Genomic DNA, 24,641 nt, shown 5'->3' on the forward strand with positions numbered 1-24,641 from the left:
GTGCGTGCGTATGCGTGTGCGTGCGTATGCGTGTGCGTGCGTATGCGTGTGCGTGCGTATGCGTGTGCGTGCGTATGCGTGTGCGTGCGTATGCGTGTGCGTGCGTATGCGTGTGCGTGCGTATGCGTGTGCGTGCGTATGCGTGTGCGTGCGTATGCGTGTGCGTGCGTATGCGTGTGCGTGCGTATGCGTGTGCGTGCGTATGCGTGTGCGTGCGTATGCGTGTGCGTGCGTATGCGTGTGCGTGCGTATGCGTGTGCGTGCGTATGCGTGTGCGTGCGTATGCGTGTGCCGTGCGTATGCGTGTGCGTGCGTATGCGTGCGTGCGTATGCGTGTGCGTGCGTATGCGTGTGCGTGCGTATGCGTGTGCGTGCGTATGCGTGTGCGTGCGTATGCGTGTGCGTGCGTATGCGTGTGCGTGCGTATGCGTGTGCGTGCGTATGCGTGTGCGTGCGTATGCGTGTGCGTATGCGTGTGCGTGTGCGTGTGCGTATGCGTGTGTGTGTGCGTATGCGTGTGTGTGCGTATGCGTGTGTGTGCGTATGCGTGTGTGTATGCGTGTGTGTATGCGTGTGTGTGCGTATGCGTGTGTGTGCGTATGCGTGTGTGTGTGCGTATGCGTGTGTGCGTGTGTGTATATGTGTGCGTATGCGTGTGTGTGTGTGTGTGTGTGTATATATGTGTGCGTATGCGTGTGTATGCGTGTGTGTGTGTGTGTGCGTATGCGTGTGTGTGTATGCGTGAGTGTGTGTGTATGCGTGAGTGTGTGTGTATGCGTGAGTGTGTGTGTATGCGTGAGTGTGTGTGTATGCGTGTGTGTGTGTATGCGTGTGTGTGTGTATGCGTGTGTGTATGCGTGTGTGTGTGTATGTATGCGTGTGTGTGTATGTATGTATGCGTGTGTGTGTATGTATGCGTGTGTGTGTATGCATGCGTGTGTGTGTATGTATGCGTGTGTGTGTATGCATGCGTGTGTGTGTGTATGTATGCGTGTGTGTGTGTGTGTATGTATGCGTGTGTGTGTGTGTATGTATGCGTGTGTGTGTGTGTATGTATGCGTGTGTGTGTGTGTATGTATGCGTGTGTGTGTGTGTATGTATGCGTGTGTGTGTGTGTGTGTATGTATGCGTGTGTGTGTGTGTGTATGTATGCGTGTGTGTGTGTATGTATGCGTGTGTGTATGTATGCGTGTGTGTGTGTATGTATGTGTGTGTGTGTATGTATGCGTGTGTGTGTGTATGTATGCGTGTGTGTGTGTATGTATGTATGCGTGTGTGTGTGTATGTATGTATGCGTGTGTGTGTGTATGTATGTATGCGTGTGTGTGTATGTATGCGTGTGTATGTATGTATGCGTGTGTGTGTGTGTATGTATGCGTGTGTGTGTGTATGTATGCGTGTGTGTGTGTATGTATGCGTGTGTGTGTGTATGTATGCGTGTGTGTGTGTATGTATGCGTATGTATGCGTGTGTGTGTGTGTGTATGTATGCGTGTGTGTGTGTGTATGTATGCGTGTGTGTGTGTATGTATGCGTGTGTGTGTATGTATGCGTGTGTGTGTATGTATGCGTGTGTGTGTGTATGTAAGCGTGTGTGTGTGTATGTAAGCGTGTGTGTGTGTGTGTGCGTATGTATGCATGTGTGCGTATGCATGTGTGCGTATGCATGTGTGCGTATATCTATATATCTATCATTTTTGCTGATGAGCATATCAGTGTGTAATTTTGGTTAAGCATGGCATCTGCAAGGCAGAATTACCCATGACAGACAAAACTAGTTGTCATTAAAACATAATACCACATCATGTGACACACAGAAAGGGGGGGCTCACTTGACTGGAGAGTAGTCTTTGAAGCAACACGCGTCATGTCAGAGGTACAGGAATATTCCCAATAGAGCACATGTACTAGGCCTCAGCATGACAATGCCCTAGCCCTAGACCAGGGGTCAGGAACCTTTTTGGCTAAGAGCCGTAAACGCCACATATTTTGAAATATAATTCCGCGAGAGCCGTACAATATGTTTAAAGGGCCATTGACAGATCAATCGCTCCAATGTTCACTTAGTACAGCAAGGAATGCTCCTCCCTGCTGTATAAAGCCACAACTGGACTGAAACAATGGTAATTAGCAGTAAAAAAATCAAATAAATAACTTACATTGTGAACTTGCGATGCATGACATCAGTCCAGCAGTCTGGCTTCTTCTTTTTCCTGCGCATGACTGGAAGCTGGCATTCTTCCCACCTGATGTTGAGAGAATGCCAGCTTTGAGGCATTCGCAGAAGAAAGAAGCTGGAATATTGGACATGTCACACAACGCATTGTCAGTTATGTCAATTATCTATTTTATTATTTTACAGCGAATTATTGTTTAGGTCCAGCGGTGGCTTAGTGCAGCAGAGAGGAACACTCCTTTGTGTACTAAGTGACCGCTGGAGCAATTGTATCTGTCAGTGGCCCAGACACCCTGCACCCCCCATATCCCACACACACACTGCTCCCCATACAGCCTGCACCCCCCATATCCCACACACACACTGCTCCCCATACAGCCTGCACCCCCCATATCCCACACACTACACCCCCATATGTCGCATACCCTGCTCCCCATACAGCCTGCACCCCCATACAGCCTGCACCCCCCATATCCCACACACACACTGCTCCCCATACAGCCTGCACCCCCCATATCCCACACACACACTGCTCCCCATACAGCCTGCACCCCCATATCACACACACACACTGCTCTCCATACAGCCTGCACCCCCCATATCACACACACACACTGCTCCCCATACAGCCTGCACCCCCCATATCACACACACACACTGCTCCCCATACAGCCTGCACCCCCCATATCACACACACACACTGCTCCCCATACAGCCTGCACCCCCCATATCCCGCACACTACACCCCCATATGTCGCATACCCTGCTCCCCATACAGCCTGCACCCCCATATCACACACACTACACCCCCATATCTCACACACCCTGCTTCCCATACAGCCTACACCCCCATATCTCTCACACCCTGCTTCCCATACAGCCTGCACCCCCCATATCACACACACACACACACACACACACACACACTGCCCCCCCATACGGCCTGCACCCCCCATATCCCACACACACACACACTGCTTCCCATACAGCCTGCACCCCCCAGATCTCACACACTACACCCCCATATGTCACATACCCTGCTTCCCATACAGCCTGCACCCCCCCATATCACACACACACACTGCTCCCCATACAGCCTGCACCCCCCATATCACACACACACACACTGCTCCCCATACAGCCTGCACCCCCCATATCCCACACACTACACCCCCATATGTCGCATACCCTGCTCCCCATACAGCCTGCACCCCCATATCACACACACTACACCCCCATATCTCACACACCCTGCTTCCCATACAGCCTACACCCCCATATCTCTCACACCCTGCTTCCCATACAGCCTGCACCCCCCATATCACACACACACACACACACACACACTGCTCCCCATACGGCCTGCACCCCCCATATCCCACACACACACACTGCTTCCCATACAGCCTGCACCCCCCAGATCTCACACACTACACCCCCATATGTCACATACCCTGCTCCCCATACAGCCTGCACCCCCCATATCACACACAATACACCCCCATATCTCACACACCCTGCTCACATCTCACCCTGCCTGTACCCCAACTTACCCCTCTCAAACACTGTGCACCCCTTCACATCCTTCTGTCAGTCTGCAGCCCTCATATGCCCCTCACCCTGCAGCCCCCTCCCCCTCATGTCCCCTCTTTTCTTATTACCAGTCATGTGTCCAAATCTCCTTCAGGATTCAGTATCTTGCTTTCTGCCGGCCTCCTGTGTCTCCTGCCACACAGTCACATGGGCGTGACGTCATCGCAGGTCCTGCAGGATGGAGATCCCGTCTGCTGTGCAGGTCAGGACTAGCACTCCTGCAGCTCAGACACGGCTGGTGGCCTCTCCAGGTCAGGGGCCCCTCTACTGACACTGGGCTCCCCTGACTCACAGGCCGGCCACTACACAGCAGCACTACACATAGACGCAGAGCGGCTGCCGGGCCCCTATGTGTACTAGTGCCGCTGTGTAGTGGCCGCCTGTGAGTCAGGGGAGCCCAGTGTCAGTAGAGGGGCGGCTCACTCGTTCCCCCGCTGATCCGGTCTCCTCGGCGCATCGTCCATTGCTGTCGCTCGCTGACCTCTCAGCAGGCGCGCAGTGATGACGTCACCACGCTCGCTGCAGAGCTGTCAGAAGAACGCCGACAGTCACAGCGGGGAGAATGATAAGAGAGGGAGCCGCTCACTCTCTCATCATTGCTCTCAATTGTGCTGGCGCCGGCCCTGATCCTTCCCATAGACAGGTAGGAGCCCTGTCTGCGAGCCAGATACGGCCATCAAAAGAGCCATATCTGGCTCGCGAGCCATAGGTTCCCGACCCCTGCCCTAGACCATTTAGGATCCAAGCTAGGATACATGAAAGAAGAGACGAGCTTTCCTGATTTAGTAAAGAAATGGACTATTATCCACTAGAATTTCAAAGAGTCCATCACGTAATATAAAGAACAATACTACTTTTTCTTTTCTGTAACTGATCAACATACAATGAACTCTTGTTTTTCATTTTTATTATATGTAAAACATATCTATTTTTAAATCTTAAGTCAATCTTTCCTGAACCTCATCGCATCCTTAAAAAAGAAAAACATTTTTAATTAATATATATATATATATATATATATATATATATATATATATATATATATATATATATATATATATATATATATATATATATATATATATATATATATATATATATATATAATATATATATATATATATATATTACATAGGCAATGTAAACAATGTTTGTGTTTCTATTCGCCTTCACCCCTATAATACTTCACTTTTTACTGGCCCCTCTGATCCCTAAAGCCAGTAATGAACTATTCATCTCTCCCTCCATCCTCCCCACCCATCTCACCTTCCCCTCAGACATTTTCCTCCACATTTCACCCAGTGTCTCCAGACACACACGTCCATCTCATGGCCTCTCCTGCTCCCACTTACTAACACTCATTGCTTCTCCTCACTGCTGGTGATATTGCTTCAAATCCTGGTCCTCCTCACCACATCCCTATTGTCACTTCAAACCCTCTTCAACAATCTAAGGCTATGTGCACACGCTGCGTTTTTTTGACGCTGCGTTTTTGTGCGTTTTTGGCCGCTAAAAACGCACAAAAACGCACCTGCGTCGAAAAAACGCGGCTAAAAACGCACGCGTTTTGCCGCGATTTGGTGCGTTTTTTTGCTGCGTTTTGCTGCGTTTTTGCTTATGCGTTTTTTATCAGTGAACAAAAAAAAAAAAAAAGGTCTGATGTCATTTCCTTCTTCAATGTGTTCTTCATTCTCCACTAGTGTATGCAGAAGAGCAGACAGCTGCAGAACTACAAGGCTCAGCATCCTCGATCCAATAGTGTATGCAGGACAGCAGACAGCAGCTGTCCGAACAATACAAGGCTCAGCATCCTCCATCCAATAGTGTATGCAGGAGAGCAGACAGCAGCTGTCTAACTACAAGGCTCAGCATCCTCCTTCCAGGACTGTATGCAGGATTTCTTTGCCCCCCCAAAAAAAAAAAAATGACGTGGGCTTCGCCATATTTTTGTATGCTAGCCGGGTACAGCAGGCAGGTACGGCTGCCCCCAACCCCCAGCTGCCTATTTGTACCCGGCTGGGAACCAAAAATATAGGGAAGCCCTTTTTTTTTTAAATTATTTCATGAATTTCATGAAATAATTTAAAAAAAAAAATGACATGAGCTTCGCCCCATTTTTGAGTCCAGCTGGGTACAACTAGGCAGCTGGGGATTGGAATCCACAGTGCAGGGTGCCCATGCTTTCTGGGCACCCCCGCTGTGAATTGCAGTCCCGCAGCCACCCCAGAAAATGGCGCTTTCATAGAAGCGCCATCTTCTGGCGCTGTATCCAACTCTTCCGGCTGCCCTGATGCCGGGTGGCTAGCCAGGTAATAATGGAGTTAGGGTTAGCTGTATATTATCAGCTGACCCTAAGCCCGAAATTCATGGTGTCACGCCAATATTAGACATGGCCACCATGAATTTCTAGTAAAGATAAAAAAAAAACACAACACAGAAAAATATTTTTATTAGAAATAAAACAACACAATTAGTGCCGCCATCTTTATTGAAATAAAGCACCCCCCTCCGCAGTAATCCTGGGTCAGGGTCCCGCGCCGTCCAATCCGGATCCAATATCATCTGATCGGTTTGCTGGAAGGCAAAGCGATCAGATGATGTGTCAGGTTAAAGGATGTGAATCCCATCACACATCAGCTGATTGTATAAAAGCCGATTATACAATCAGCTGATGCATCAGTAGAAAAAAAAAAAAAATAATACTCACTTATGTGCTGAATTACCGGCAGCTCCCGGAGCGATGGGGCGGGAGTCTGATCCTGTCCGATCGCTGCAGCAGCTGCCGGTAATCAGGGATGAAGTCTCCTGACGCATCCGCTGATACCGGCCGGGCGCCCGCGTCAGCCCGAGACTCGATCAGCTGATGCGTCAGGTGACTGCATCAGGTGATCCACCGCCAGGTCCTGCAAGCAAGGTCCTGCCCCGGGGAGACTGCACACAGCCGGAGCGGGAGCGGCGATACCGTGACAGGAGCTGGGAGCGGGCATGGCACCGCGAGGCTGCAGACAGGTGAGTATAACTTTTTTTTTTTTATTCTACTGTTAACTTTTGTTTTCGCAGCCGCTTCCACCTCCTGCCTGTACATGGCGCCGCACGGCAGCTGACATGCACAGGACGGGAGATGGACGCGGCGGTGACTGTACCGGGAGGATTCATGCTTCTGTCTATACTGACAGAAGGAATCCTCTTCCTGTACACGTCACTTTACTACCCACCTCCTGCGCTTATAGCTGCGTTTTTGGTCTTAGAAACGCACCAAAACGCAGCTATTTGCGTTTCTCATTGCGTCTTTCAACATCCCATTGAACTCAATGGATGAAAAGCGCAGTGAAAAACGCGGGAATAATTGACATGCTGCGTTTTTGTGGTCACCACAAAAACGCAGCTGAAAAAAAACGCTGTGTGGGGACAGCAAAAATGAAAACTCATAGACTTTGCTGGGGAAGCAAAGTCATGCAGTTTTGAGGCCAAAAACGCACCCGAAAAACGCCGAGAAAAACGCACCGTGTGCACATAGCCTAACAAATTTCCTCAACCTCGCAAACCTCATACCCATTCACCCAGCCCCCGCTCCTCCAGTCCCACTAACAGGAGCTCTATGGAACGCTCGCTATGTCTGCAACAGACTATCCTACATTCATGATCTTTTCATCACTAATAAACTCTTTCCTCGCCATCACAGAAACCTGGCTCACCCCCTCTGACCCTGGCTCACCCCCTCTGACACTGCCTCTCCTGCTGCACTTTCTTATGGCGGTCTCCAACTCTCTCACACTCCCCGCCCCACTAACAAGCATGGTGGAGGAGTTTGTTTGCTCCTGTCCGACCAATGCTCCTTTACACCAATTCCACTACCACCCTCTGTCACGCTCCCATCTTTTGAGGTGCAGTCCGTACGCATCTACGCCCCCTCCAACCTTTAACTGGCTGTCATTTACCGCCCTCCAGGGCCAGCCACTGCCTTTTTTGATCATTTCACCAGCTGTCTACTACACTTCCTTTCCACCGACATCCCCACCATCATCATGGGTGATTTCAATATCCCCATTGACACTTCCCACTCATTTGTCTCCAAACTTCTAACACTCGCTTCCTCCTTCAGCCTCACCCAATGGTCTTCTGCAGCTACTCACAAAGATGGCCACACGCTGGACCTCATCTTCACTCGCCTCTGTTCCCTATCTAACCTCTCTAACTTGCCTCTCCCCCTGTCTGACCACAACCTACTCACATTCTCTTCCCTCTCTTCTCCAAGTATGCAACCCCCCCTCCACAAATTTTTACACCCTCGCAGAAATATCAAACATTGATTTACACGCCCTTTCTCAGTCCCTTCTCCCCCTCACAGACATTGCATTTCTACATGATGCAGATGCCGCTGCAACTTTATACAACACTACAATCTCTGCAGCTCTCTAATCAGCTGCCCCCCTCACACACACCAAAACCCGCACAATCAACAGGCAACCCTGGCACACAAGGCAGACTAAAGAACTAAGACGGGCTTCCAGAATTGCTGAGCGCAGATGGAAGAGGTCTCATTCCACTGAGCACTTCATTGCATATAAAGAGTCCCTCACCACTTTCAAGTCCACACTCACAAAACTCGCAAAACAAACCTACTTCTCATCCCTCATATCTTCTTTCCCTCACAACCCTAAACAGTTATTCAACACTTTCAATTCTATCCTCCGTCACCACCTCCCTCTCCTCTCAGCTGAAGACTTTGCCTCTTTCTTCAAGCGGAAGATTGACAACATCAGAGCAAGCTTTGGCCCACAATCCCCACAGCCCCTCATCATAGCTACTCATCCCTCTTCCTCCAAATCCAGCTTCTCCACCATGACAGAAAACAATCTCTCCACTCTACTCTCAAGATCACATCTAACAACCTGTGCACTGGACCCGCTCCCATCGCACCTCATCCCCAACATCACCGCAGTCCTCATCCCAGCCCTAACCCATCTCTTCAACCTATCACTAGCAAGTGGTGTATTCCCTTCATGCTTTAAACATGCCTCTATTACACCCATCCTCAAAAAGCCCTCCCTTGACCCATCCTCTGTGTCAAACTATCGCCCCATATCCCTTCTCCCCTACGCCTCAAAACTACTGGAACAGCATGTCCATCTTGAATTGTCCTCATACCTCTCCTCCTGCTCCCTCTTTGACCGGCTTCAATGGCTCCCGACCACAACATTCTACCGAAACTGCCCTAACCAAAGTCACCAATGATCTACTAACCGCCAAAGCCAAGCGACACTTCTCTATCCTCCTCCTCCTGGACCTGTCCTCTGCCTTCGACACAGTAGACCATTCCCTCCTACTACAGATTCTCTCATCTCTGGGCATCACAGACTTGGCCCTATCTTGGATCTCCTCATACCTAACCGACCGAACTTTCAGCGTCTCCCATTCTCACACCACTTCCTCATCTCGCCCCCTGTCGGTGTCCCTCAAGGCTCAGTTCTTGGACCCCTGCTGTTCTCCATCTACACCTTCGGCCTGGGACAGCTCATAGAGTCCCACGGCTTCCAGTATCATCTCTATGCCGATGACACACAGATCTACCTCTCTGGACCTGACATTACCTCTCTAACCAAAATACCACAATATCTCTCTGCTATTTCATCCTTCTTCTCTGCACGATTCCTAAAACTTTACATGGACAAAACAGAGTTTATTGTCTTTCCTCCTCCTCCTCACTCATCTCCTCCAACAAGCCTTTCCATCAAACTAGATGGTTGCTCACTCACCCCAGTCTCACAAGCTCGTTGCCTTGGCGTGACCCTCGACTCTGCTCTATCCTTCAAGCCACACATCCAAGCCCTCTTCAACTCATGCCGATTACAACTCCAAAATATCTCCCGGATCCGTGCTTTCCTTAACCAAGAATCTGCAAAAACATTAGTGCATGCCCTCATCATCTCCCGCCTCGACTACTGCAACCTCCTGCTCTCTGGCCTACCTTCCAACACTCTTGCACCCCTCCAATCTATCCTAAACTCTGCGGCCCGCTTAATCCCCTCGCTACTCCCCAGCCTTGCCACTCTGCCAATCCCTTCACTGGCTTCCCATCGCCCAACGACTCCAGTTCAAAACATTAACCATGACATACAAAGCCATGCACAACCTGTCTCCTCCCTACATCTGTGACCTAGTCTCCCGGTACCTACCTGCACGCAACCTTAGATCCTCACAAGATCTCCTTCTCTGCTCCTCTCTTATCTCCTCTTCCCACAATCGTGTACAAGATTTCTCCCGTGCATCCCCCATACTCTGGAACGCTCTACCTCAGCACATCAGACTCTCCACTACCGTGGAAAGCTTCAAGAGGAACCTCAAGACCCACCTCTTCCAACAAGCCTACAACCTACAATAGCCCTCAGTCCAGTAGACCACTGCACAACCAGCTCTGTCCTCACCTATTGTACCATCACCCATTCCCTGTAGACTGTGAGCCCTCGCGGGCAGGGTCCTCTCCTCCTGTACCAGTCTGTCTTGTACTGTTAGGCTATGTGTCCATGGTAGAATGTACCTGCGGATTTTTCTGCATGAAAATCCGCGACTTTCGAGGCAAATCCGCACCTTATTTTTGCCGCGGATTTACCGCGGATTTTGATGCGGATTTTTTTTTTTCCCATTCTATTCCCAAAATCCGCACCAAAATCCGCAACAATAATTGACATGCTGCAGATTTTTACGGATCAAAATCCGCGGCAAATCCGCAGCATGGACACAGCATTTCCAAAATGCCATTGAAATGGCTTGGAAGTGCTGCTGCTGCAGATTTTCGGAAAATCCGCGGCAAAATCCGCAGCGTGGGCACATAGCCTTAATGATTGTTGTACGTATACCCTCTTTCACTTGTAAAGCGCCATGGAATAAATGGCGCTATAATAAATAATATATATATATATATATATATATATATATATATATATATATATATATATATATATATATATATATATAAAAAAATTGTTTAGAAGGACTGAAGTCCTCAGTGGTTGATACCTTTTAATGGCTAACTGAAAAGATGGTAATAATTGCAAGCTTTCGAGACTACTCAGGTCTCATCAGGCATGGTATAACACAAAATCTGAAGAGTCACATATTTATACACAACAGGACATAGAATAGTGCAGTAAAGAAAAAGAAAAAAAAAAAGTTACATGAAACAGAACTATCACTATGGCAGGGGCAAACTGTTGTGGCCATAAATTTTGCTGCAGTTCAGTGTGAAAGTTTTATTGTCCTCTGATAAGGGTCTGGCCAGGGCTTTTGTGCCCCCGGATGGTCAGAGGAGCAGATCTCTTAACTGATGTAAAAAGACATTAATCTATGTGACACATTCATTCCTTCTCTGAATGTGTCAAAGGTCATCATAAGTTTGTACTCCCATAGTCTTCTGTCTCTCTGGGACTTGAAATTTCCTTTCAATACCAGCCTTGTCCATGATGCTGTAGTCTGGGTTACAAAAATGTTTGGCCACAGGTAGATCCATCCTTTTTTCTCTAATTGTGTGGCGGTGAGAATTCATCCTTGTCCTGAGCTGTTGTCCTGTCTCCCCTACAAGTATATATAAGTCAGTCATATATTTAACAGCCAGTTAACACGGGTGCAGAATATGACCAAATTCACTGGATTCATCCAACGATGAAGACACCTAAAGAGGGATAAGTTCTCCTCAGGAAGCCGCTGCCCCATATAACATCCTCCTGACCTACAAGACTGCACATCGGCCACCGATAATCACCCAAGTGCTGCCCATTGGCCTGCAGACCTCCATGGCATGACCTGCTCCGGTGCCCACCATGCCACCTTCTAGGTCTTCTCTGTGCGTCAGGAGAACTTATTAGGCACTTGAGGAGAAGCGCCTGTGCCGAGCCTTGGAGCGACTGACTTTTCCACCCTCAGAGTGAGCGACTTCACCTCAGAATTCACCTCAGAATATCTGTTACTGACCAAGAGAAGGAGAGGCCATTAATTACTTGTATCCCTCCCAACAGTATCAAGATAGGAAACAAGAAGCCCCTTACTGCTCATGGGGTTTCAAGTAAAGCCATTGCTCCTATACCCCATCCAGGATACATCCAAAATATAATAAAAGGGGCAACAAAGCAGAACTATGAGGCGCTACTAGACGTTTAAAAGCTCCACACCGGGTGGCATAGGAGGGTCCTAAAAACTACTGAGGAGAACGTGTCAGAGAAGGAAGAATTGTTTAAAGCAAGTTAATTTCATAAATGTTTGATTTTTTTTTCCTTTCTAACCACCATCTTAAAAACAAAAGAAACAAATTAAGAATTCATCGCAGGAGCCACATATCTAGGAGACGTTATCAGTCATTGTACAGGAGAAGGAGGCAAGCTGTGACATCACCTATAGTGAACCCTGTGTTATCTACTGTATATAGAGGTATTAGCAGTCATTTTACAAGAGGAGGAGGTGACCTGTGACATCTACTGTGAATGGAAGATCTGGTGTTCTCTACTGTAACTAGAGTTAACAGTCATACAGGAGGAGGTGAGCTGTGATATCACCTATTGTGAATGGTGGACCAGTGTTATATACTGTATATAGAGGTGTTATCAGTCATTGTTCAGGAGGAGAAAGAGCTGTGACATCTATTGTGAATGGTGGATCTTCTGTTATCTACTGTACATAGAGCTGTTATCAGTCGATGTTATCCTGTAAGGATGAGGAGATTGTCAACAAGTCATCTGTACAGAACATGAAGTGTGAGTCTAGCATGATTAGTCGACAGTGTAAAAATAAAAATATTTAATTTATTTTCAATTTTACATAGCAAAAAAAAAAAAAAACACAGATTTTAATACATTTAAAAAGGTAAAACCTCGATTTAAAAAACAGAAAAACAAAAAAAAAAAAAAAACAAGAACATTAATTTTTACTATTCTTAGTTAACCAAGGAAGTTTTAACAGAGAAAAAAAAAAAAAACAGTAACAAAAAGTTATAAAATATGCAGCAAAATCTAGCAATCATGCACAGTATGTGGGCACACAATGATTTTGTTATCTCTGTATTTCTGTCCAATATCGGTTCAGTTATCACAGCGTAAATGAAGTCATCTTATAAAATCACCCGTATAACCCCGGGTGCATGACACAATGTGCTGATGCCGGTGACGGCAGCCGTTCTGCACTCTGCCCAAAATAGCCCCAAATCGGCTGGGCGACATTACAACATCCTGGACCGCGGCCAAAGAAAGCTCAACGCCAACACAAAGGTATTTCTCGGATACTTTAAAACTTGGCTAAATATTTAAAAGAGTGCTCCGCTTATCCCCGTGATCATCTCATTACTTACTGAACTGAAATTCAACCCCGTATAAAAGGGTTTTATCAACGCCATTAATTGCATTTTACTGCAGCTTTGATCACTGAACACGAATGGACGCGGCTCCGGATTAGACCCAGAGACTGCATTATATCAGCACATAATATGAGGGGGGAAAGGAGCAACGTAAAGAGAAATTACGACCAATGGGAAAAATAAAGCCAACAGCCCCACAGGGAGAAGAGAGCATCGGGACCACCAGCACATGGTCAGGATCTGATAATTACATACCCGGGGTCCGGACTCCATCACACTGCTCCAACGTCACACCACCTAAGGGGAAAAAGGGAATCTGGTTAGGGCATTATGGTCAAATAAGTGATTTTTTTTGTTTTCTAAAACGGTTTTTTTTTGGGGGGGGTTTGGTGGCACAAAAAACATCTTAATCAATGGATCTTGGAATACTATTAATTTCCACAATTGGATGCGATTATAAAAAAAAAAAATATTCTTGTGTTGAGATAATCTTATATATGTGTCCCTGCTATGTACTGTATAATGGCCGTGTCTGACCGTACAGGGACATGGTCTGATCATAACACAGCTCCTCTGCTGTAGGAATAATAATATTAATTTTATAATTATTACTATTAATAATATACTTTACATGCTTTACCTCACAGAAAGGAGCATTTGCGATAGTGTGTGGTATATATATTACACACACACACACACACACACACACACACACACACAGGGAATTGCAAATGCCCCTTTCTGGGAGGTAAAATATTAAAAAAACAACAGGTAAAAAAATGTTTTACCTCACAGAAAAAAAAAATATAATATATATATTATATATATATATACACACACACACACACACACATACATATATATATATATACACATATATACACACACATACATACATAGCAGGGGTACACATCTCAGTACAGGATTTTAATTTTGTTAAAAATGTTTTACCTCACAGAAAAATATATATATATATATATATATATATATACACATATATACACACACATACACATATACACACATATACATATACATATATACATATAGTCTCTTTATACTCGTGCTTCCTTCCTGACCCAAGAGCAGTGGTATGATCAGACCATGTCCCTGTACGATCAGACATGGCCATTACACAGTACATAGCAGGGGTACACGCATCTCAGTACAGGATTTTAATTTTTCTTTTTCCCCCCACACAAACCAATCGTGGAACGTCAAAGATGTGAAAGTCATCACCGGAGACAAAAGATTGAGGCACTACTAAAAAATAGTATCAAGGATATATACATTATATAAAAAAAACACGTTTCTTAATTTTTCTGCTATAGTAATTTTCTGTGTGACTTTGTAAGATCCCAGCAAATAGAGGTAATAAAAACAAAAAACACATGCAAGTTCTGACCACGCCTTAGTTACGTGAACACAGCCTTAAAGTTCTGGTTCATTTCGTACATACGGAAATTGTAGGCGCAGATAAAGAATGTGTATATGGACGGATATACAGATATGACAATGCGCCTGTTAAATAAAATATTGCTTCTATTCCATGGTCTTCTGTAGAATCTCATATACAAAGTAGAAGTGTTGACAGGCGACATGGGGCACAATGACACCCGGTGGGGGCGCGTAATCGGCAACATTCCTCAGAACAATGACTATTAAAATGAAGGAGAAATGTCCCGGATCAGCTGCAGTCAGGGAAGCGGCAAGTTCCCTCCTTCTCCTCCGAGCGCGGAGCAGGCTGCAAGCGACTGACCTACATTTTATTGGCCACGTTTCCATAATGCAATATAATTAAAAACATGCAGACACTTCACCGGCCGAGCACAAACCCAAACCCGCAGCGCCAACACGGAAACCGTATAAGCTGCTAAGCAGCGGGTAATACAACTTACATTTCCAGGGTGACGGGAGGAGGATGGACACTTCACATCAGTTCTTGGACTGGGACACAATGTCACATTATACTACATATAAAAAAAAAAACCTCCAGCATTTCAATTAATTAACATTGATAAGACCTCTTATGTATATGCTTGCTGTCTGAACTATAAGGCCCAGTGCCCACGCTGTGTAGCTTTGACGCAGATTTTCAGAAATCTGCAGCAAAAATCTGCATGTCCATTGTGAAGCCAGCAAGGTCTGAGAGTTCAGAAGTGCTGTGCCCACGTTGCTTATTTTTCCCTTTTGTATTTGTGCAGATTTGGCGCAGAAAAAAGAAATCTGCACCAAATAAGCAAGGGAAAAAATACTCAACATGGGCCCAGGCACTTCTGAATTCTCAGACTTTGCTGGCTTCACAATGGACATGCAGATTTTGCTGCAGATTTCTGAAAATCTGCGTCAAAATATGCAGCATGGGCACAGGGCCTAAGGGTATGTCAATAAGTTTATGATTTGGCGCAGAAATGTTGCCACCATTTCTGCATCTTTTGGCAGGAAAGAAAAATAAAAAAAAAATTGCAGGGGCAAAAACATTTGTATTTGCAGTGTTTTCAATGCATTTTTGTCACATTGTTCCCATTCATTAGAACGGGAGAAATCTGCAGCAAAAATGCTGCTACAATTGAAATGCTGCAGACTTGTGCACCTAATCTGCAAGGAGAAAAAACACTTGACGTGTGTCAGACTTCAATATGGTCTCTGATTTTGCTGGTATGAAGAAATCCTTTTGGTTTTGTGAAAAATCTGCAAACAAAAAAAAAAAAAAAAAAAAGCTCTAGCCCCACCTCGACCCAACAAAAAGCTCCAACCCCACCTCGACCCAACAAAAAGCTCCAACCCCAGCTCGACCCAACAAAAAGCTCCAACCCCAGCTCGACCCAACAAAAAGCTCCAACCCCACCTCGACCCAACAAAAAGCTCCAACCCCACCTCGACCCAACAAAAAGCTCCAACCCCACCTCGACCCAACAAAAAGCGCCAACCCCACCTCGACCCAACAAAAAGCTCCAACCCCACCTCGACCCAACAAAAAGCTCCAACCCCACCTCGACCCAAGAAAAACCTCCAACCCCACCTCGAACCAAGAAAAACCTCCAACCCCACCTCGACCCAACGAAAACCTCCAACCCCACAATCTTTTCAAAACCCCACGTCAACCCAACAATCTCCCCCAACCCCACTTCAACCCAACAATATCCAACCACACCTCAACGTAAACCTTAACCCAACAAAAACCTTTAACCCCATCTCATCCCGAGCCAACAATCTCCCTACCCAAACTCAACCAAAATAAAAAAAAAAAAGAAAAAATCCTCTAAGAGAAGCAACCACAGCCATAGTCTCTCCACTGCTACACTGTGACAAAGCCTCACGTGTGACCAGCATAGAGTCCAACAACAGTCCTTCCAGTCAATCAAAAAGGAAAAAAAAAATCCAGCTACCAAGTTCTTACCCACCCACCGTCATGAGAAAAGGACAAATCCAGAGACTACAGGATCAGACAATGGTTGTTTCCATGGGAGCTGCATACACAGAACGGTGGGTGATTTCTTTTTTTTTCCTATTTAATCCACTCTCAATCAATGAGGTAAATTAAGGGATCTCTGGGACACCAAAAAATGGCGCCAGCGACTGGTCGTTAACAATAGAACAGAACACAGGATCAGACTACGTACGGTTTGTTTGTAGTCTGTAGCCAAGGAAACAAATGTGCTTAGAAACTGCATATGCAGGGTGGCTGGCAAATATTTAAGCTATACAAATTATTTTTTTATTTTTTTTAGGTGGCTATAAGAGCCATTTTTGATCAATAAAATAAAGTTGCAGTGACACACATCTACCCCCTTAGTGCTCAATGATGGACGGCGGCGATCAGAGACGATCACCATCGGCTGGTTATGCATTAAGGCAGCGTTACATGGTACGATTTATTGAGCGATCAAACCTGCCCCCGTCATTTGTGCATCACGGGCAATTAGTTGCCCGTGGCGCACAAAGTCGTTAACCCCTGTCACACACACCTCTTTAACGACATCGCTGTGGGCGGCAAACATCTTCTTCCTGAAGGGGGTTGGTCAGTCGGCGTCACAGCGGCGTCACACAGCGGCCGCCCAATAGAAGTGGAGGAGCGGAGACGAGCGGGACGTAACATCCCGCCCACCTCCTTCCTTCCTTCTTGCCGGTGGGACCTAGGTAAGGGGATGTTAGTCGTTCCCGGGGTGTCACACGTAGCGATATGTGCTGCCTCGGGAACGACGAACAACCGGCGCGCAGAAGGAGGAACGACATGTCAACGAGCAATGATAAGGTGAATATTTTTGCTCGTTAACAGTCGTTCAGAGGGGTCACACGGTACGACCTCTCTAACGATGCAGGATGTGCATCACGAATTCCGTGATCCCGAGACATATGGCCCGATATATCGTACCGTGTGATGGGGCCTTTAGAGTTAGAGTCAATGGAAATCTATGGGCACAGTACAGGAAGACCGGTATGAGAACCGTTAATAAGCTGCAGAAATTCACGCTGGGACACGGACATCAGATGTGAACTTTGAAGAAACAAAAGGGATCTTGTAAGGAGCAGATTTCACAGCTGGTTCCTAATTGAATTTGGTCTCACATTAATTTGGGAGACAGTGCTCCGTTCTCTGCCCGGCCCCAGATGCAGACTTCACTTTTACGCCGGCGCACACATTTCTAACATCTTTATCCGCTTCTTATTACACAATTAAAGCTTTTCATCACGGTTTTGTCTGTTCTTTCTTCACTTTCGCCTGAACACTCCGCGGCTTTTGCCTTATTTTCAGTAAAACTACAAATCCCGCCATTCTAGATGGAGATTCTACTTAATAAAAGCTAGTAAATTAGCCAGAATATTGGGAAAATCTATGAAACAACAAGCACATGTTGAATTTTTTAAACTAGTAAAATTCCACTTTAAAAATCATGTCCACATAGACCGAGATTCATCAAGACAATGGTCACCAGAATTCTTCAGAAGTTTGGTGACAATGACCAGGACTGGTGAAGAGCTGGCAGAGAGGGACTTGACCAAGCGCTCGACAAACTTCGAATTTACACAACAAAAAGGCATAAATGTATGCCAGGCACCAGCTGATGTACAATTCTGGCAACGGTGCACAGCATTTTCAAGATTCGCCCAAAGTCAAATAAGAGGAACATGCTTCTTTCACAAAGGAAGTTCTGGAGTAAAATGTGCCGAATTCATTAAGGCTTGGCAGAATGTATCGGCACTACTCTCTGGCATCATGACCATTGCAGTGCTGTCCCAAATCCAAAATCAATTTTCAGTGATGAGCGGGCACTACCATGCTCGGGTGCTCGGTACTCGTAACTAGTGATGAGCGGGCACTACCATGCTCGGGTGCTCGGTACTCGTAACTAGTGATGAGCGGACACTACCATGCTCTGTACTCTTTAACGAGCAGTAGGAAGCTCGGATGGGCATGACTGCTGCACCGAGAATAAGGGAAGTCAATGGAGAACTACCATTTTTTTCCTTGAAGATCTTCCGGAAAAATGCAAGCGTTATCCATAGACTTCTACTATCCTTTGTATTCCAGAGGAGCCCGTCCAAGCACCATCTTCTCATTTCAAGCACTGAGCATGGTAGTGCTCACTCATCACTTGCCTATTACTATTAAATTTCCCTAAAAACTTCGGCAGCAAAATGACTGGAAGAAAATCCACAACGTGAGATATCATTATTCCAGACATCGGAAATGTTTGCTTGTTTTCAGCATGAGGAACCATCAAAAGTCAGGGGACACAGGAGCCAGGAGGCTTCTATGCCTGTCAGCCAACCCCACGTCAGCCAACCCAACCCAACCCAACCCACCCCACCTCACGTAAGCCAACCCAACCCAACCCACCCCACCCCACGTCAGCCAACCCAACCCCCCCACATCAGCCAACCCGTCAGCCAACCCACCCCACCCCCACCGTCAGCCAAGCCAACCCACCCCACCGTCAGCCAACCCACCCCACCGTCAGCCAACCCAACCCACCCACCCACCACACCGTCAGCCAACCCACCCACCCACCCCACCGTCAGCCAACCCAACCCACCCACCCCACCGTCAGCCAACCCAACCCACCCCACCCCCACGTCAGCCAACCCAACCCACCCACCCCACGTCAGCCAACCCAACCCACCCACCCCACGTCAGCCAACCCAACCCACCCACCCACGTCAGCCAACCCAACCCACCCACTCACCCCAGCCAAACCCACCACTCACCCCAGCCAAACCCACCCACTCACCCCAGCCAAACCCACCCACTCACCCCAGCCAAACCCACCCACTCACCCCAGCCAAACCCACCCCACTCACCCCCAGCCAAACCCACCCACTCACCCCAGCCATCCCAGCCACCCCAGCCAAACCACCCACTCACCCCAGCCAAACCATCCCAGCCACCCTACCCAGTCAGCCATAATCTGCTGAAGAGTGAAGGATTTTTAATTTTTCCCACAGCATTTGCAGTTTAATACAAAAAAAAAAAATGGCTTTATTTAGCTTCTATAACTATCGTACATAATCACACTATGCACATGTGGGTTTTTGGTCTTCAGAGCTTGCAGAACTCAGTTGTGCGTCACTTGATCAATAAGACCAAATGCAGGAGGAGCCTCCCTCATTGTCTTTCTGGGTGATGAACGGCTTATTAAATATATGCAATTTCATAACGATTGTCACCTTGACTTATGCTGCACTTAATTATTCATAGCACAATGAATCACCAGGAGAAGAAAGTCCTACATTTCAAGCCCATACCCAATCTTTAAAGTTGTCAATTAACAATTTTATTGGGTTCCAAAAAAAAAAAAAAGTGGTCATTTGACATTGCTGGAGATACTCCCAATACATAAATGAACATATAAATTACCTATAATTTATCAAGTTGCAGACTGAATACTTCAGAGCTGAATTTATAATTCTGCGTGCCCAAACTGCACTCTCGAATTCTGCAATAAAAGAGGCAGCTTTGCTTTTTCAGCATTGGAGAAACGCAGCAATGAACATGGGTAAATGCAACCATCCAATCCGGCTTCAGAACTGCGCTTGCAAAGCTGCGTACCAGTTTGCAAGTGCACGACCCTTGCTTAGGAGGTGGTCGGTGACCTAGGTAGTGAGTCGTAAAATATATTTTTGAACTCAAATTTGTAAAGTTGCTTGCTTTCATACGCACTGGTATGAGTACAGCCATTCTGATAAGGATTTTCTAAGTAAGTACACCCAGCTTCATCAGGTCCAGGATGCATCAAAACCCATACGCAGTTTGTATAGTGAAATTTGCTCACAGATCAGCTTTAAAAAGGGATGTGAAAATGAGACATCGGATCACGCTGTATGAAGGGGAATGATGGGAGTTATCAGTCCAGAGAAGGTATTCAGCATGTAGACATAATCTGACACAAAACACTGTAGTTCTACCTCCGTGCCCAACATGCAGAGGTGCCAGCGATTATACTGTTCTGCTTCAGGAAGAACAGGCGGCAGCACGCCAGAAGGAGCGCACGCCGGCGAATCCGCCTCTCCTGGGGACAATTAGTTTTGCGACAAGAACCATGGAAAAAAATAAATAAATCAGAAGTAGCCCTAAATAGATGGAAGAACATTATTTTTTAGATACAAAAGGAAAATTGATTTTTTTTTTTTTTAAATTCTGAATTTAAGGAAAAAAAAGTGACTTACAGCAAAAAATAAAATACACAAAAATGTCACATGCCTAAGAGGATAAGTAAAAATCCCAGACACAGAAGTAACAGACCGGTGTAACAGATGCTGCGGCGCTGCCAGTGCAGAGTCATCAGGGGCCGTCACCCAGACGCTATGAGTTAGGAGATTATTTTAGGGAAGAGATTAAAGTTAATCTCTACCTTTTACCAGCATATGTTTGGATTCCTTCCTTTTTTTTCAGTAGTTAGAGCTCCATATCTGTTGATCAGTGCGCAAAATCTTCCCTATATCTAAGATCAGCGCTATTGCGATAGGAGAGTCTGAGATAACGAGTGCAGGACGCGGAGTCCCCCTTTACAGTCACATCAGAGTCACGAGCAAATTGTGTTCATGACGATGGAAAAGTTTTAACTAGTGTCAAACACCAAGCAGCCCCCCGCCAGTGGGGTTATTTTAAAAATTCTAACTGTAACTTACCTATTGTCTGCTCTATTAATGAAAGCTAAGATTAGCAAAGTGTCAAAATTATAGGAACCACAGTTTTAAGGAGAAGCGTCTCCTCTGCAAGGCTGGATTTGGTAGTGGAGGAAAAGGGCCAGGGGGAATGGGAGGGCGTAGGAGGGAAGAAAAAGAAGGGGGGAGGGCGTAGGAGGGAAGAAAAAGGGGGGAGGGCGTAGGAGGAAGAAAAAGGGGGGGAGGGCGTAGGAGGGAAGAAGAAGAAGGGGGGGAGGGCGTAGGAGGGAAGAAGAAGAAGGGGGGAGGGCGTAGGAGGGAAGAAGAAGAAGGGGGGAGGGCGTAGGAGGGAAGAAGAAGAAGGGGGGAGGGCGTAGGAGGGAAGAAGAAGAAGGGGGGAGGGCGTAGGAGGGAAGAAGAAGAAGGGGGGAGGGCGTAGGAGGGAAGAAGAAGAAGGGGGGGAGGGCGTAGGAGGGAAGAAGAAGAAGGGGGGAGGGCGTAGGAGGGAAGAAGAAAGGGGGGGGAGGGCGTAGGAGGGAAGAAGAAGGGGGGAGGGCGTAGGAGGGAAGAAGAAGGGGGGGAGGGCGTAGAAGGGAAGAAGGGGGGGGAGGGGGGGGGGGGGGGGAGGGGGGGGGGGGGGGGGGGGGGGGGGGGGGGGGGGGGGGGGGGGGGGTGGGGGGGGGGGGGGGGGGGGGGGGGGGGGGGGGGGGGGAGGGGGGGGGGGGGGGGGGGGGAGGGGGGGGGGGGGGGGGGGGGGGGGGGGGGGGGGGGGGGGGGGGGGGGGGGGGGGGGGGGGGGGGAGGGGGGGGGGGGGGGGGGGGGGGGGGGGGAGGGGGGGGGGGGGGGGGGGGGGGGGGGGGGGGGGGGGGGGGGGGGGGGGGGGGGGGGGGGGGGGGGGGGGGGGGGGGGGGGGGGGGGGGGGGGGGGGGGGGGGGGGGGGGGGGGGGGGGGGGGGGGGGGGGGGGGGGGGGGGGGGGGGGGGGGGGGGGGGGGGGGGGGGGGGGGGGGGGGGGGGGAGGGGGGGGGGGGGGGGGGGGGGGGGGGGGGGGGGGGGGGGGGGGGGGGGGGGGGGGGGGGGGGGGGGGGGGGGGGGGGGGGGGGGGGGGGGGGGGGGGGGGGGGGGGGGGGGGGGGGGGGGGGGGGGGGGGGGGGGGGGGGGGGGGGGGGGGGGGGGGGGGGGGGGGGGGGGGGGGGGGGGGGGGGGGGGGGGGGGGGCGTAGAGGAAGAAGAAGGGGAGGGTAGGAGGGAAGAAGAAGGGGAGGGCGTAGGAGAAAGAATCAAGAAGGTAGGGATGGCAAAGGGGGAAGAAAAAAAAAAAAAAGCGGGAAAGCGGAAATATCAGAACAAATCTCAATTTATCTCACAGAATTTTTCACATTTTGAAATGTTAAATGTCTGTCACATGGAACATTGTGTAAGGAATTATGAGCCACTTTGGAAATGCATAATATTACTAATACTATCAGACACCAGTTCTACAAAAATTCTGGCAGATTTCTGCTCTGAAGCACGCGTACCTGTAAATAAAGCTCTGTTCTATAATGGACGTTTTAAGCAAGCATTTAAGAGAACCTGTCATCAGGGCTTAATACCCCAAACTAATGGCATGTATGCAATGCTGAAAATCTTTCCATGTCTTGTAGAACTCAGTTTTGCAGAAAACCATGGCTGGAATTGTACGCGGGTGGGCCTGCGTGTGCAATTTTTTGTTGGTTGCCCCTTCACATCTGACAAGTCACTGAACCTATACATAAACTTTGCATTAAAACCCTAAAATGACACTTTGGTGTATGGATGATCCCCAACACTAATTTCTTACCTCGCCACGTTCCCCAAGTGAAAGGAATCCAGGCAGAGCTTTTTTAGTCTATTGGCCACATAGTGCATTTGTACACTGGTATGTTAAATTAATACTAAAAGGTGCCCAAACCAAAAATATGAAAACATTCTGATCATTTCACATTATAGGGAATGAATAACCAGTGGAGCTTTTCAAAATTGTAACCTCTAGTATTCACTAAATTTGCAACATTGCTGGTGGTCCTGGCGCTCCTGGTGACCCCGGTTTGATCTCCAATTGTCATTGTAAGAGCAGGAGAACTACCAGCCGCAGCGTCCTCAACACCTGCGTACACCTCCACACCGATCCACCACTACCGGCCAAAAGAGAGGAGGAGATGCCGCAGATGGCGCCGGGCGAAACAATTCAGAATTTCCACTTCAGGGCGAGGCTCTTTGTTAGACAACGCAGACAATCAACTCGCAAGAGTCTGACCCCGGCCTCAGTCCCACCGGTTATATCTTTTTTTTTTTTCTTCTACTTTATGTAAAATTGGAACAAACAATCTGTGAATAAAAATTCCCAATATTTGATCACAGAAGTGGTCAAAATAAAAAGAAAAATTTTAAGATGCCATCACATTGTGCCAGATGGCACAGAGTTTATCCCAGGCCAGCCTTACTCTTGGATAACGGTCACCAAAACAAACGGCATCTAAAACAGGAACAACCACATGATGAGACTGGGGTACTCGGCAAACTTGAGTACGTGGCCTCTAGCCAGATGTGGGGCAGCTGCACAGTGGGACCATTCCCTGAATGTAAGAAATACTGATGCTTCTCCTTAGGATGGGTAGGATCAGTAGAGGGGCTTAGACACCGCCAGGGCTTTCACTAGTGATGAGCGGGCACTACCATGCTTGGGTGCTCAGTACTAGTACCTAGTGATGAGCAGGCACTACCATGCTCGGGTGCTCAGTACTAGTACCTAGTGATGAGCAGGCACTACCATGCTCGTGTGCTCAGTACTAGTACCTAGTGATGAGCAGGCACTACCATGCTCGGGTGCTCAGTACTCGTAACTAGTGATGAGCGGGCACTACCATGCTCGGGTGCTCTGTACTCGTATCTAGTGATGAGCGGGCACTACCATGCTCGGGTGCTCAGTACTCGTAACTAGTGATAAGCGGGCATTACCATGCTCGGGTGCTCTGTACTGGTAACTAGTGATGAGCGGGCACTACCATGCTCGGGTGCTCTGTACTGGTAACTAGTGATGAGCGGGCACTACCATGCTCGGGTGCTCTGTACTCGTATCTAGTGATGAGTGAGCACTATCATGCTCAGGTGCTCAGTACTCGTAACTAGTGATGAGCGGGCACTACCATGCTCGGGTGCTCAGTACTCGTAACTAGTGATAAGCGGGCATTACCATGCTCGGGTGCTCTGTACTGGTAACTAGTGATAAGCGGGCACTACCATGCTCGGGTGCTCTGTACTGGTAACTAGTGATGAGCGGGCACTACCATGCTCGGGTGCTCTGTACTGGTAACTAGTGATGAGCGAGCACTACCATGCTCGGGTGCTCTGTACTCGTAACTAGTGATGAGCGGGCACTACCATGCTCGGTGCTCTGTACTGGTAACTA

At 47.9% G+C, this 24,641-nt stretch overlaps 1 protein-coding gene across 1 annotated transcript in view; it reads right to left on the minus strand.

The window, feature by feature from the left end:
* The window catches only part of TIAM1 (TIAM Rac1 associated GEF 1), a 349,052-nt gene that overhangs the window by 299,022 nt on the left and 25,389 nt on the right, over nucleotides 1–24,641 (minus strand). Inside the window, 1 exon segment of the mRNA XM_075333370.1 lies at nucleotides 13,364–13,405. The gene's annotated coding sequence lies outside the window, so the exon portion shown is untranslated.

This window comes from Anomaloglossus baeobatrachus, chromosome 2, assembly GCF_048569485.1.
Source record: "Anomaloglossus baeobatrachus isolate aAnoBae1 chromosome 2, aAnoBae1.hap1, whole genome shotgun sequence".
NCBI classification, from domain to species: domain Eukaryota; kingdom Metazoa; phylum Chordata; class Amphibia; order Anura; family Aromobatidae; genus Anomaloglossus; species Anomaloglossus baeobatrachus.